Here is a 16,988-nt window from a genome sequence, read left to right as displayed (position 1 = left end):
CCATATGAACCCTAACGACACTGTATGGTGTCCTAAGAGGTCATATTGTGTCCTAAGGGGTCATAGGACACCATATGATCCCTAATGACAGAAAATGATGCCTAATGATACCTAAGGGGTCATTTGGTGTTATATGGGGTCAAAGGACACCATATGACCCCTACCACACCATACAACCCCTAATGACACCATATGGTGTCCTAAGGGGTCATATGGTGTCCTAAGGGGTTATAGAACACCATATGACCCCTTAGGATACCATACAATGCATAATGACACCACATGGTGTCCTAAGGGGTCATATGGCATCCTATGGGATCATAGGACATCATATGACCCCTTAGGAGACCATACGACCCATAACAACATAATATGGTGTCCTAGAGGGTCATAGAACACCATATGACCCCTAATAAAACAATATGACCCATAACAATAGCATGTGGTGTCCTAATGGGTGATAAGACACAATATGACCCCTTAGGACATAATATGACCCCTAACGACATCATATAGTGTCCTACAGGGTCATAGGACACCATATAACCTCTTAGGACACCATACGACCCCTTACGAAACCATACGACCCTTTACGACACCATATGGTGTCCTAAGGGGTCATATGGTATCCTAAGGGATCATATAAAACCATATGACCCCTCAGAACACAAGAAGACCTATCATGACATGATATGGTATCCTAAGGGGTCATATGGTGTCACGAGACACCATATGACCCCTTAAGACAAAATATGACTCCTAACGATACCTAATGGGTCATATGGTGTCCTAAGGGGTTATACAATGTCCTAGAAATATTTAGGATAGAATATGACCCCTTAGCACACCATACAACCCCTAACGACACCATATGGTATCCTAAAGGGTAGTAGGACACCATATGACCCGTTAGGACACAATATAACCCATAACAACACCTAAGGGGTCATATTGTGTCCTAAGGGGTCATAGGACACCATATGACCCCTAACAACATTGTATGGTGTCCTAAGGGGTCATATTGTGTCCTAAAGGGTCGTAGCATACCATATGACCCCTAAATACACAAAACGATGCCTAACAATACCTAAGGGTTTATATGGTGTTCCAAGGGGTCACAAGACACCATATGACCCCTTATCACACCATACAACCCCTAATCACACCTTATGGTGTCATAAGGGGTCATATGGTGTCCCAAGGGGTCATAAAACGCCATATGACCCCTGAGGACACCATACGATGCATAATGGCACCATATGGTGTCCTAAGGGGTCATATAGTGTACTATGGGGTCATAGGACACAATATGACCCCTTAACAAGCCATACGATCCATAATAACATAATATGGTGTCCTAGAGGGTCATACAACATCATATGACCCCTAAGAACACCATACGACCCATAATGACACCATGTGGTGTCCTAAGGGGTCATAAGACACAACATGACCCCTTAGGACATAATATGACCCCTAAGGATGTCATATAGTGTCCTAAGGGGTCATATGGTCGTATGGTGTCCTAGGGGGTCATAGGACACCATATGACCCCTTAGGACACTATACAACCCATAGCAGCATATAGTGTCCCAATTTGTCATATGGTGTCCTAAGGGGTCATAGGATGCCATATGACCCATTGGGACACAATACAATCCTTGACGAAACCTAAGGGGTGATATGGTGTTCTAAGGGGTCATGGGACACCATATGACCCCTTAGAACACCATACAACCCCTAATGACACCATATGGTGTCCTAAGGGGTCATATGGTGTCCTAAGGGGTTATAGAACACTATATGACCCCTTAGGACACCATACAATGCATAATGACACCATATGGTGTCCTAAGGGGTCATATGGTGTCCTACGAGGTCATAGGACACCATATGACCCATTAAGAGACCATACGACCCATAACAACATAATATGGTGTCCTGCAAGGTCATAGAACACCATATGACCCCTAATAACACCATATGACCCATAACGACACCATGTGGTGTCCTAACGGGCCATAAGACGCAATATGACTCCTTTGGACATAATATGACCCCTAACGACATCATATAGTGTCCTAAGGAGTCATCAGACACCATGTGACCCCTTAGGACATCTTACGACACCATACGACCCTTTACAACACTATATTGTGTCCTAAGGGGTCATATAGTATCCTAAGGGGTCATATGGTATCCTAAGGGGTCATATAAAACCATATGACCCCTTAAAACACAAAAAGTCCCATAATGACATGATATGGTGTCCTAAGAGGTCATATGGTGTCACGAGACACCATATGACCTCTTAGGACACAATATGACCCCTAACGATACCTAACGGGTCACATGGTGTTCTAATGGGTTATATAATTTCCTAGGAACCTTTAGGTCAGAATATGACCCCTTAGCACACCATACAACCCCTAACAACACCATATGATGTCGTAAAGGATCATAGGACACCATATGACCCATTAGGACACCTAAGGGGTCATATTGTGTCCTTAGTGGTCATAGGAAACCATATGACCCCTAACGACACTGTATGGTGTCCTAAGGGGTCATATTGTGTCCTATGGGGTCTTAGGACACCATATGACTCCTAACAACACAAAATGATGCCAAACGATACCTAAGTGGTCATATGGTGTTCTAAGGGATCATAGGACACCATATGACCCCTTATCACACCATACAACCCCTAATGAATCAATATGGTGTCCTAAGGGGTCATATGGTGTCCTATGGGGTCATAGGACACCATATGACCCCTTAGGAGACCATACGACACATTACAACATAATATGGTGTCCTAGAGGGTCATAGAACACCATATGACCATTAAGAACACCATACAATCCATAATGACACCATGTGGTGTCCTAAGGGGTCATAAGACACAATATGACCCCTTAGGACAAAATATGACCCTTGACGATGTCATATAGTGTCCTAAGGGGTCATATGGTATCCTAAGGGGCCATATAAAACCAAATGACCCCTTAGAACACAAGAAGACCCATAACGACATGATATGGTGTCCTAACGGGTCATATGGTGTCACGAGACACCATATGACCCTTTAGGACACAATATGACCCCTACTCATACCTAAGGGGTCATATGGTGTCCTAAGGGGTTAAATGATGACCTAGGAACTTTTAGGACACAATATGACCCCTTAGCACACCATACAACCCCTAACGACACTATATGGTGTCCTAAAGGGTCTTAGGAGACCATATGACCCGTTAGGACACAATATGACCCAAAACAACACCTAAGAGGTCATATTGTATCCTAAGGCACCATAAGACATAAATATGACCCCTAACAACACTGTATGGTGTCCTAAGGGGTCATAGGATACCATATGACCCCTAACAACACAAAATGATGCCTAACAATACCTAAGGGGCCATATGATGTTCTAAGGGGTCATGGGACACCATATGACCCCTTAACACACCATACGACCCTTAATGAAACCATATGGTGTCCTAAGGTGTCATATGGTGTGCTAAGGGTTCATAGAAAACCATATGACCCCTTAGGACACCATAAGATGCATAATGAAACCATATGGTGTCCTAAGGGGTCATAGGACACCATATGATCCCTTAGGAGACAATACGACCCATAACAACATAAAATGGTGTTCTAAGGGGTCATAGAACACTATTTGACCTATTAGAACAACATACAACCCATAACGATGTCATGTGGTGTCCTAAGGGGTCATTAAACACAATATGATCCCTTAGGATATAATATGACATCTAACGACATCATATAGTGTCATAAGGGGTCATAGGACACCATATGACCTCTTAGGATACAATATGACCTCTTAGGACACAAAATAAAACCTAACGACACCTAAGTGGTCATATTATTTCTTAAGAGGTCATAGGTCACCATATGACTCCATAGCACACCATATGACCCCTAACGACAGTATATGGTGTCCTAAGGGGCCCTATCATATCCTAAGGCACCATACGACCCCATAGGACACCATATGACACATATCAACACCATAAGGTGTCCTAAGGGGTCATATGGTGTCCTAAGTGGTCATACAACACCATATGACCCCTTAGGACAGCATACAACCCATAGCAGCATATAGCATCCCAAGGGGTCATATGGTGTCCTAAGGGGTCATAGGATGACATATGACCCATTAGGACACAATACAACCCCTGACGACACCTAAGGTGTCATATAATGTCTTAAGGGGTCATTGGATACCATATGACCCCTTAGGACACGAATCAACCTCTTATGACACCGTATGGTGTCCTAAGGGGTTATATAACACCATATGACCCCTTAGAACACAACAAGACCCATAACCACATGATAGGGTGTCCTAAGGGGTCATAGGACACCATATGATCCCTTAGGAGACAATACGACCCATAACAACATAAAATGGTGTTCTAAGGGGTCATAGAACACCATTTGACCTATTAGAACAACATACGACCCATAACGATGTCATGTGGTGTCCTAAGGGGTCATTAAACACAATATGATCCCTTAGGATATAATATGACATCTAACGACATCATATAGTGTCATAAGGGGTCATAGGACACCATATGACCTCTTAGGATACAATATGACCTCTTAGGACACAAAATAAAACCTAACCACACCTAAGTGGTCATATTATTTCTTAAGAGGTCATAGGTCACCATATGACTCCATAGCACACCATATGACCCCTAACGACAGTATATGGTGTCCTAAGGGGTCCTATCATATCCTAAGGCACCATACGACCCCATAGGACACCATATGACACATATCAACACCATAAGGTGTCCTAAGGGGTCATATGGTGTCCTAAGTGGTCATACAACACCATATGACCCCTTAGGACAGCATACAACCCATAGCAGCATATAGCATCCCAAGAGGTCATATGGTGTCCTAAGGGGTCATAAGATGACATAAGACCCATTAGGACACAATACAACCCCTGACGACACCTAAGGTGTCATATAATGTCTTAAGGGGTCATTGGATACCATATGACCCCTTAGGACACGAATCAACCTCTTATGACACCGTATGGTGTCCTAAGGGGTTATATAACACCATATGACCCCTTAGAACACAACAAGACCCATAACCACATGATAAGGTGTCCTAAGGGTTCATATGGTGTCAATATGACCCATAACGATACCTAAGGGGTCATATGGTGTCCCAAGGGGTTATATGATATCCTAGGAACCTTTAGGACATAATATGACCTCTTAGAAGACCATACAACCTCTAACGACACCATATGGTGTCCTAACAGGTCCTAGGACACCATATGACCTGTTAGGACACAATATGACCCCTAACAACATGTAAGGGGTCATATTGTGTCCTGAGGGGTCATAGGATACCATATGACCCCTAATGACAAAAAAAGACACCTAACGATACCTAAAGGATCATATGGTGTTCTCAGGGGTCATAGGACACCATATGACCCCTTACCAGACTATATGACCCCTGGTGATAACATATGGTATCCTAAGAGGTCATAGAACACCATATGACTCCTTAGGACACCATACGATGCATAATGACACCGTATGGTGTCCTAAGAGCTCATAGGACACCATATGACCCCTTAGGAGATCATACGACCCATAACAACATAATATGGTGTCCTAAGGTGTCATAGAACACCATATGACCCCTTAGAACACCGTACGACCGATAACGACACCATGTGGTGTCCTAAGTGGTCATAAGACACAATATGTCTGCTTAGGACATAATATTACCCCTAACGACATCATATAGTGTACTAAGGCGTCATAGGACACCATATGACCCCTTAGGAAACAATATGATCCCTTAGGATACAAAATAAACCCTAACGACACCTAAGGGGACATATAGTTCCCTAAGGGGTCATAGGACACCATATGACTCCTTAGCACACCATACAACCCCTAACGACACCATATGGTGTCCTAAGGGGTCATATGGCATCCTAAGATGTCATAGAGCACCATATGACCCCTTAGAACACCATATGACATATATCAACACCAAATGGTGTCCTAAGGGGCTATATGGTGTCCTAAAGGATCATAGGACACCATATGACCTCTTATGATACCATACGACCCATAGCAGCATATAGTACCACAAGGGGTCATATGGTGTCCTAAGGGGTCATAGGATGCCATATGACCCATTAGGACTCAATACAATCCCTAACAACACCTAAGCAGTGATATGGTGTTCTAAGGGGTCATAGGACACCATATGACCCCTTAGCACACCATACGACCCCTAATGACACCATATGGTGTCCTAAGGGGTTATAGAACACCATATGACCCCTCATGACATCATATAATGCATAACGACACCATTTGGTGTCCTAAGGGGTCATATGGTGTCCTATGGGGTTATAGGACACCATATGACCCCTTAGAAGACCATACGACCCATAAAAACATAATATGGTGTCCTACAAGGTCATAGAACACCATATGACCCCTAAGAACATGATATGACCCATAACAACACCATGTGGTGTCCTAAGAGGTCATAAGACACAATATGATTCCTTAGGACATAATATGACACCTAACGATGTCATATAGTGTCCTAAGGGGTAATAGGACACCATATGACCCCTTAGGACACCATACGACACCTTACGACACCATACGAAACTTTACAACACCATATAGTGTCCTAAGGGGTCATATGGTATCCTAAGGGGTCATATAAAACCATATGACCCCTTATAACACAAGAAGACCCATAATGGCATGATATGGTGTCCTAACGGGTCATATGGTGTCATGAGACACCATATGACCTCTTAGGACACAATATAACCCCTAACAATACCTAATGGGTCATATGGTGTCCTAAGGGGTTATATGATGTCCTAGGAACACCTAACGGGTCATATTGTGTCCTTAGGGGTCATAGGACACCATATGACCCCTACCAACATTTTATTGTGTCCTAAGGGGTCATATTGTGTCCTATGGGGATGTAGGACACCATATGATCCCTAATGACACAAAATGATGCCTAATGATACCTAAGGGGTCATCTGGTGTTCTATGGGGTCATATGGTGTCATATGATGCCATAGGACACCATATGGTGTCATTATGCATTGTATGGGGTCCTAAGGGGTCATATATTTTCCTAAGGGGTTATAGAACACCATACGACCCCTTAGGACACCATACAATGCATAATGACACCATATGGTGTCCTATGGCATCATATGACACCATATGACCCCTTAGGAGACTATAAGATCCATAACAACATAATATGGTGTCCTAGGGGTCATCGAACACCATATGACCCCTAAGAACACAATAATACCCATAACAACACCATGTGGTGTCCTAACGGGTCATACGACACAATATGGCCCCTTGGGACACAATATGACCCCTAATGATGTCATATAGTGTCCTAAGGGGTCATAGGACACCATATGACCCCTTAGGACACCATACAACCCTTTACGACACTATACAAACCTTTACGGAACCATATGGTTTCCTAATGGGTCATATGGTATCCTAAGGGGTCATATAAAACCATATGACCTCTTAGAACACAAGAAGACCCATAACGACACGATATGGTGTCCTAAGGGGTCATATGGTGTCACGAGACACCATATAACCCCTTAGGACACAATATGACCCCTAACAATACCTAATGGGTCATATGGTGTCCTAAGGGGTTATATGATGTCTTAGGAACCTTTAGGACACAATATGAGCCCTTAGCACACCATACAACCCCTAACGACACCATATGGTATCCTAAAGGGTCGTAGGACACCATATGACCTTTTAGGACACAATATGACCCATAACAACACCTAAGCAGTGATATTGTGTGCTAAGGTGTCATAGGACACCATATGAACCCTAACGACACTGTATGATGTCCTAAGAGGTCATATTGTGTCCTAAGGGGTTGTAGGACACCATACAACCCCTAACGACACAAAATGATGCCTACCAATACCTAAAGGGTTATATGGTTTTCTAAGGGGTCAAAGGACACCATATGACCCCTTATCACACCATATGACCCCTAATGACACCATATGATGTCCTAAGGGGTCATATGGTGTCCTAAGGGGTCATAAAACACCATATGACCCCTTATGACACCATATGATGGATAATGACACCATATGGTGTCCTAAGGGGTCATATGGTGTCCTATGGGGTCATAGGACATGATATGACCCCTTAAGAGACCATACAACCCATAATAACATAATATGGTGTCCTAGATGGTCATAGAACACCATATGACACCTAAGAACACCATACGACCCATAATGACACCCTGTGGTGTCCTACGGGGTCATAAGCCACAATATGACCCTTTAGGACATAATATGACCCCTAACAACCTCATATAGTGTCCTAACGGGTCCTAAGGGGTTAGATGACATCCTAGGAAGCTTTAGAACATAATATGGCACCTTAGCACACCATACAACCCCTAGCAACACTATATGGTGTCCTTAAGGGCCGCAGGATACCATATGACCCCTTAGGACACAATATGACCCATAAGAACACCTAAGGGGTCATATTATGTCCTAAGGGATCATTAGACACTATATAACCCCTAATGACACTCTATGGTGTCCTAAGAGGTCATATTGTGTCCTAAGGGGTCATAGGTCACCATATGACCCCTAATCACACAAAATGATGCTAACAATACCTAGGGGTCATATGGTGTTCTAAGGGGTCATAGGACACCATATGACCCCTTATCACACCATACAACCCTTAATGAAACCATATAGTGTGCTAAAAGGTCATAGAACACCATATGACCCCTTAGGACACCATACAATACATAATGACACCATATGGTGTCCTATGGGTCATAAAATACCATATGACCCCTTAGGAGACCATACGACCCATAACAACATAATATGGTGTCGTAAGGGGTCATAGAACACCATATGACCCATTAGAGAACCATACAACCCATAACGATGCCATGTGGTGTCCTAAGGGATCATAAGACACAATATGACCCCTTACGACATAATATGACCCCTAACGATTTCATTTAGTGTCCTAGGGTCTCATAGGACACTATATGACCTTTTAGGATACAATACGGCCCCTCAGGACACAAAATAAACCCTAAAGACACCTAAGGGGTCATATAGTGTCCTAAGGGGTCATAGGACACCATATGACTCCTTAGCACACCATACGACCCCTAACAACACCATATGGTTTCCAAAGGGGTCATATGGTATCCTAAGGGGTCATAGAACACCATATTATCCCTTAGGACACCATACGACACATATCAACACCAAATGGTATCCTTAGGGATCATATGGTATCCTAAGGAGTCATAGGACACCATACAACCCATAGCAGCATATAGTGTCCCAAGGGGTCATATGGTGTCCTAAGGGGTCATAGGATACCATATGACCCATTAGGACACAATACAACCTCTAACAACACCTAAGTGGTCATAAGACACCATATGATCCCTTACGGCACCTTACAACCCCTTATGACACCATATGGTGTCCTAAGGGGCCGTATGGTATACTAAGGGGTTATATAACACCATATGATCCCTTAGAACATAAGAAGACCGATAACCACATAATATGGTGTCCTTAGAACACCATACAACCTTTAACAACACCATATGATGTGCTAGGACACAATATGACCCTAACAACACCTAAGGGGTCATATTGTGTCCTAAGGGGTCATAGGATACCATATGACCTCTAATGACAAAAAATGATGCCGATACCTAAGGGATCATATGTTGTTCGAAGGGGTCATAGGACACCATATGACCCCTTAGCAAACCATATGACCCCTAATGACAACATATGGTGTCCTAAGGGGTCATAGAGCACCATATGACCTCTTAGGACACCATGCGATGCATAATGACACCATATGGTGTCCTAAGGGGTCATAGGACACCATATGATTCCTTAGGAGACCATATGACCCATAAAAACATAGTATGGTATCCTAAGGGGTCATATAATACCATATGACCCCTTAGAACACTGTACGACCCATAACGACGCCATGTTGTGTCCTAAGGGGTCATAAGACACAATACGCCTGCTTAGGACATAATACTACCCCTAACGACATCATATAGTGTACTAAGGGTTCATAGGACACCATATGACCCCTTAGGACACAATACGATCCCTTAAGACCAAAAATATACCCCAACGACACCTAAGGGGACATATAGTTTCGTAAGGGGTCATAGGACACCATATCACTCCTTAGCACACCATACGACCCCTGACAACATCATATGGTGTCCTAAGGGGTCATATGGTATCCCAAGGTGTCATAGAAAACCATATGACCCCTTAGGACACCATACGACACATATCAACACCAAATGGTGTCCTAAAGGATCATAGGACATCATATGACCCCTTAGGACACCATACGACCCATAGAAGCATATAGTGTCCCAAGGGGTCATATGGTGTCCTAAGGGGTCATAGGATGTCATATGACCCATTAGGACACAATACAACCCCTGATGACACCTAAGGGGTCATCTAGTGTTCTAAGGGGTCATAGGACACCATATGACCCCTTAGCACACCATACGACCCATAATGACACCATATGGTGTCCTAAGGGATCATATGGTGTCCTAAGGGGTTATAGAACACCATATGACCCCTTAGGACACCATACGATGCATAATCACACCATATGGTGTCCTAAGGGGTTATATGGTGTCCTATGGGGTCATAGGACACCATATGACCTCTTAGGAGACCATACAACCCATAACAATATAATATGGTGTCCTATAGGGTCATAGAACACGATATGAACCCTAAGAACACCATATGACCCATAACAACATCATGTGGTGTCCTAGTAGATCATAAGACACAATATGACCCCTTAGGACATAATATAATCCCTAACGAGGTCATAGAGTGTCCTAAGGGGCCATAGGACACCATATTACCCCTTAGGACACCATACGACCCTTTACGACACCATATGGTGTCCTGGGGGTCATATGGTGTCATGAGACACCATATGACCCCTTAGGACACAATATGACCCCTAACTATACCTGTAGATCAGGAAATTGAAAATCATCAAAACAAATAGCAATTAGGACAATCACAAAACCTAAAACTGCAATGAAAGCAATCCTAATCTAATCAATGAAGACATAAAGACAAGATATTCAAATTGCATGAAATTGAAGCAAACCAACGTAGATATCTCCTTCATGTGGCTCCATTGTTCTTCTTTCACCTTCAAATTTGATGTTGATCTCACCTACAAGTGCAAAATGCAAGTAGAAAGCAAGTTGTTGAGAGATGAAATTCGCAGCATAAGGCTACTCGAAAGTGTGATTGATTGATTGATTCATTGAAGAAACTCATCCAATTTATAGACAAATTGGAGAGAGGACAAGATTAGTATGAAGAGATTTGAAAGGAAATTCAAATCAAGAATGGCAACCTTATGACAAATATATGACAATTTCTATGCAAGAAGTATGACAAATTATGACAAGTTGCTATGCAAAATGTATGACAAATTATGACAAAATTGAAGTAGAAATAGAAATTAGAAATTAGGAGAAATTAGAAAATTAGAAAATTGAGGAAAAAGATGAAATAGAAATTAGGTGAATTAATTAATAACATTAATTAATTCATGAAAGAGACCTAGGACTAAATAAATAGATTTATTTAACCCACAAAGAAGAAGAAAAGGATTAAATGAACAAATCATAAAACCCTAGAAATAAGAGGACAAGGAATTAGGTCAAGACAACAAGAAATTAATATAGGTTCGATCATGATTCTGATTGACAAATGACCAATGTTGATAAATGATTGAGATTGGTTGACAAAAATCAATGACAAATTGACCAAGATTGACAAGGAGATCAAATTGATAGGCGCCAATTGATGAGGAAAAATGACTAATCGATCCAAATTGACATGATTGAAAAGGACAAGGATTGATGACAAATTGATCACAAAATGACAAGATTGACAAGGACAAGGATCGATGACGAATCGATCGCAAAATGACGAGATTGACAAGTACAAGGATTGATGATGAATCGATTGCAAAATGACAAGATTGACAAGTTGATAATTGCAAATGATTACTAAAAGATGATTGAAAGATTGACAAGAGGACAAAACCCTAATTCTGTCATCGATTAGGATTGACAATGTCCAAAATGGTGATAAATGAGCATGCACCATGATGCGACAAGATAAGATCGACCAAAATCGTAACTGAAGATTTCTATCGACAAGACCTAATTCAAAAGCGAGAAAAATGAGGAATGCAGAAGAAGGACTTGATGCTCGCAAATGATAAAGACCAAGTGTGCAACATAGAAGAAATGTTAATGCGACACAAGAACCCTAAAATAATGCAATGCACAAATGTTAAATTATGACTCCACAAGCGTTGACCATTTTTAGACTTCTACATTTTGCCCCTCTTTGGGACAATGTGATTCTAAGCATTGTTTCAAAGAACAATAATGAAAATGCCCCAGACAATAACAATGACATATGCATGCCCCCTCGAGGAATTGGCCGAAAAAATCTAGAAAAGAGGCCAAGTGATCGATAAGAATGACAGAAGATGATAGGTTCGAACAAATCAAAAATTAGAGGTCCGATGCACAAATTACCAACATTGGAAGGCGCAAAAGACCGTGGGATGGAGAGCATGCACATCTATCTAGGTACTAACAAAGATCTATATAAGAGACAAGGAGAAGGAAAAGAGTTCATTTGCACTGGTCAAAGTGGAGGAGTTGTTCAGGAAAAAGGACCCTTGCAGAGAGATGGAAAACATTCCAATGGCAGATCATCTTGGGGAATGTGTACGCACCTACAAATGACCAGACGATGCGGGAGCAGTGGTATGTAGCTCAAAAACCCATATGTTCAATTTCATGCATTTTGCTTGATTGCAGGACATTGTGGGGCCCACAGGGGAAGGAAAAAGGTAGACCTGCACCTGTGTGGGCACATTCTACGCCTGTGTAAAGAGATTTTGCGCCTGTGTAAGGTACACAGGCGCAACTTAATGTTGTATAGGCACAAGACATGGTACACAGGCGCACTTGTGCATTTAGGACACTAATTTGACCGAAAGCAGTGCGCGGATGATCCCGAAAAGAGGGATAAGGGTAGGATGGGTCAAAATAGATAAGAGAAACCCTGATTGGTTCATGAAACAAGGAAATGTAGCCCTTAGGAGAAAACCCTAAAACTGACAAATTGTGCCCCAATTGTGATGCAGAGTCGACAGTATCCATTGATTGTGTGGGAGAATAGACCCGGCTGCTTCACGTTGTGACACAAACTCAGGAGTACAGACAAAGACACATTAGCAGGACTTGGATTATACTACATTACGTACATGCCTGAGATTAGGGCAAACACAGGACTCCTGACCGCATTGGCTGAGCGATGGCATTCAGAGACTTCCTCTTTTCATCTTTCGACTAGAGAGGCGACTGTGACACTAGAGGACGTGTGGCGTATCTTCTACATTCCGATTCATGGGGAGATGGTGGTGTATGATCCAGTGATAGGGAGAGACTCTTTGTGTAGATTATTCGAGTGCGATGCAGATGACCTTGATATCACAGAGAGGGAGTTCCGCTGGGAGACCATGGCAGCAGAGTATGATCAGCGATATGTGGTGATTGCAGTGGTTATAGCATGCCTATTAGCAGGTGACAGATGAAGACATGGTTTCCCTATTAGATGGGGAAGAGTGCTAGAGTAGATGGTGACAGAGGGGACTATATACGCATGGGGACCATGTGTGTTGGCCATGCTATATTTTTAGTTGCATCAGATAGCATACTAGAGGGTACAAACTTTGAGTTGTGGGGTCACACTTTTACAAGTATGGGCGTTTGAGCACATAGCCATATGTTGGCCAATTGCAGAGAGACAAGTAGTACCACATTGACCATATGTATACTGCTATGGGGGAGCGTTGAGACAGTGTCCTTTTGGATACATATTGTATTGGCGACATGAGCTAGACAAGTTGAGAGATTTCACATGGAGGCCATATCATGATTGCCCTAGATGGTTAGACGATAGTGATGAGCTACCGTATTGTAGATAGGAGAGATACCTGATTAGGCAACCAGTGAATCACCAGAGAGTGTTTGAGATGTATCTACCAGAGAGAGTCAGATGACAGTTTGGGGAGAGGCAAGACGACTGCACACTTTGCCCGATCTCACAGAGAGACGAGTCAGTGGGGGAGGATGATTCAGCCACACATAGCATATGCTGACTTCACATAGCTACATCAGAGATAGCGGGAGTGGAGATCAAATATTGTAGATGTCAGGATGACAAAGGAGTATGAGCGATGGTTTGCACGATGGCGGCCAGTGCCATTGATGGATCTTGATATTCCAGTACCTAGGAGACAGGAGGACTTCCCACTCACTGGAGAGGAGGAGGATGATGACGAGAGAGATGAGGATGAGGGAGATGATGAGGATGAGGGGGATGAGGAGGGAGATGATGAGGATGAGGGGGATGAGGACAAGGGAGATGAAGATGAGGGGGATGAGGACGATGAGGGAGAGAAGAGTCCTAGGTGCATGCAAAGAGATGAGCCAGATCCAACAGAGCATGAGTCATTGTAGGATATACCCATAGGGTAGAAGACAACTAGCATGGAGGAGATGGAGATATGCAGGGCCACCATAGCGAGTCAGCATGATTACATTGCAATATTGGAGAGACAAAATGCTACCTTGAGGACAGAGTAGGATCAGTGGTCAACTGAGAGGGATAGGTACAAAGCAGAGATAACCAAATTGACATTGGCTCGAGATACAGCGATAGCCCAGACACAGCAAGCAGAGCAGAGAGTGACCAAGTATGTTGGGTCGATTAGGGATGCTAGTGCGCATGAGATGGAACAAATGTTATTAGAGGCCGGAGATGAGATGCACCATTTGAGGACTCTACAGTTCCACCAGAGCAGAGAGCAGCGTCATACCGGTCATGATCGAGGATAGAGAGCAGGCCACACTCTCAGAGGTCAGTGAGCAGCATGGGGGTGAGTGGACCTATGAGACCACCACAATAAAGACTAGGGATAGGAGGGGCTTCATCCTTGAGACATAGTAGGGATGAGGAGGACAAAGGGAGTGACCAAGTATGTTGGGTCGATTAGGGATGCTAGTGCGCGTGAGATGGAACAAATGTTATTAGAGGTCGGAGATGAGATGCACCATTTGAGGACTCTATAGTTCCACCAGAGCAGAGAGCAGCGTCATACCGGTCATGATCAAGGACAGAGAGTAGGCCACACTCTCAGAGGTCAGTGAGCAGCATGGGGGTGAGTGGACCTATGAGACCACCACAATCAAGACTAGGGATAGGAGGGGCTTCATCCTTGAGACATAGTAGGGATGAGGAGGACAAAGGGAGCACCTAGTGACAGAGGCACGTGCTCTTTATGATGGAGACATATATAGTTTGACATTATGTACGCAGCCTATAGGTCATACGTAGGACAGATAGTCCAATTTTATACTCTAATATTGTTTTGATAAATGATACGATATGCAGCTATATGATGGGATGCAATGTGTTATGGCTTATGTTTACGTTCCATGTATGGATGTCTTATGCACTATTTATGTACTATCTTTGTAACATGTATGAATGTTGTTTATGTTTTTGATGCATTTATAAGATGAAATGGATAAAATGCTTTGTATGGGCTTGATATAATGCAAATGTACTAATCAATGAATGCAGGATGCAGCGTATGTTTTTGGAGATCGGAGAACTAGACCGAACAGACTGCCCAGACTGACAGAAGAAATGTTAGTAAGAAGAAATTAGACAGAGGATAGTTAGAGATGAAGAAAAACTTGCTTTCACAAATGCACATAAGTAGGTGAGAACCTTTATTTAATGTAGCAAAGTGGATGCAGAGAATCATGGCATTGAAGGCTAGAGCTGGAACGCAACGCCTTTTGCAAAAGACAGACACATTGCACACAAGGAATGAGTGAAGCATCCTAGGGTGCATACATCAAGGGTCGAGGTATGTGCGGCGTTCATAAAATGAACGTACTTATCACAGACACCCAATGATATAGTTGCCCCAGTTTGTGACAAACATTCCACAAACAACAAACACAACAAAAAAGGAAAGGGACCATGAACCATCCCGGTCACTCTAAATCACTCGGTGACGTCATCGAGAAACATAGGAACATGATCAAAGCCAAAGATAAATCAGTAAAAAGATAAGATGCACAAATTCAACCAAGTCAAACAAACAGTTTGATTGTCATTGTCAAAAGTGGAAAACAAGAATGATCATGCTATCTGGTTTCAGGGAATGCGGTACCCCGTCGAAGACAGGACACAGTTTGGTTTTGAGTATACCACACCCTGTATAAGACCCATGAGAATGTTGAAAAGGACCAATGGTAATGTTGATGCTATTTTGATTGATGTGACAAATGTGATCAGGTTGAATGCTTGCTTGGTCAAACAGTTTATCTGTTAATGTGTGATTTCATTAGAGCACAATGTTTGATAGATTGTCGTTGGATGTATGCTCAGCGATCTGTCTATGCACAAAGGGGACCATTTATTGACAAAATGCAAAATGCCAAAGAAATTGTTTTTGGATTTTGATGTTTTTCACTTTGTAGGAATTTTGAGTTTTTTACAATTTTTTTGTTCATTTTTCAGGACTTTATTTGACTTTTTTAGGGATTTTTTAAAAACATTATTTGATTTTTTAAGATTTTTTTTCAAGACATTGTATGATTTTTTTGGATTTTTTCAGGACATTATTTGACTTTTTTTGGATTTTTTCAGGACATTTTATGGTAAGAAAACTCCAGCT

The sequence above is a fragment of the Cryptomeria japonica genome, chromosome 7 (assembly GCF_030272615.1).
Source record: "Cryptomeria japonica chromosome 7, Sugi_1.0, whole genome shotgun sequence".
Lineage (NCBI taxonomy): Eukaryota > Viridiplantae > Streptophyta > Pinopsida > Cupressales > Cupressaceae > Cryptomeria > Cryptomeria japonica.
This window is presented reverse-complemented; position numbering follows the sequence as displayed.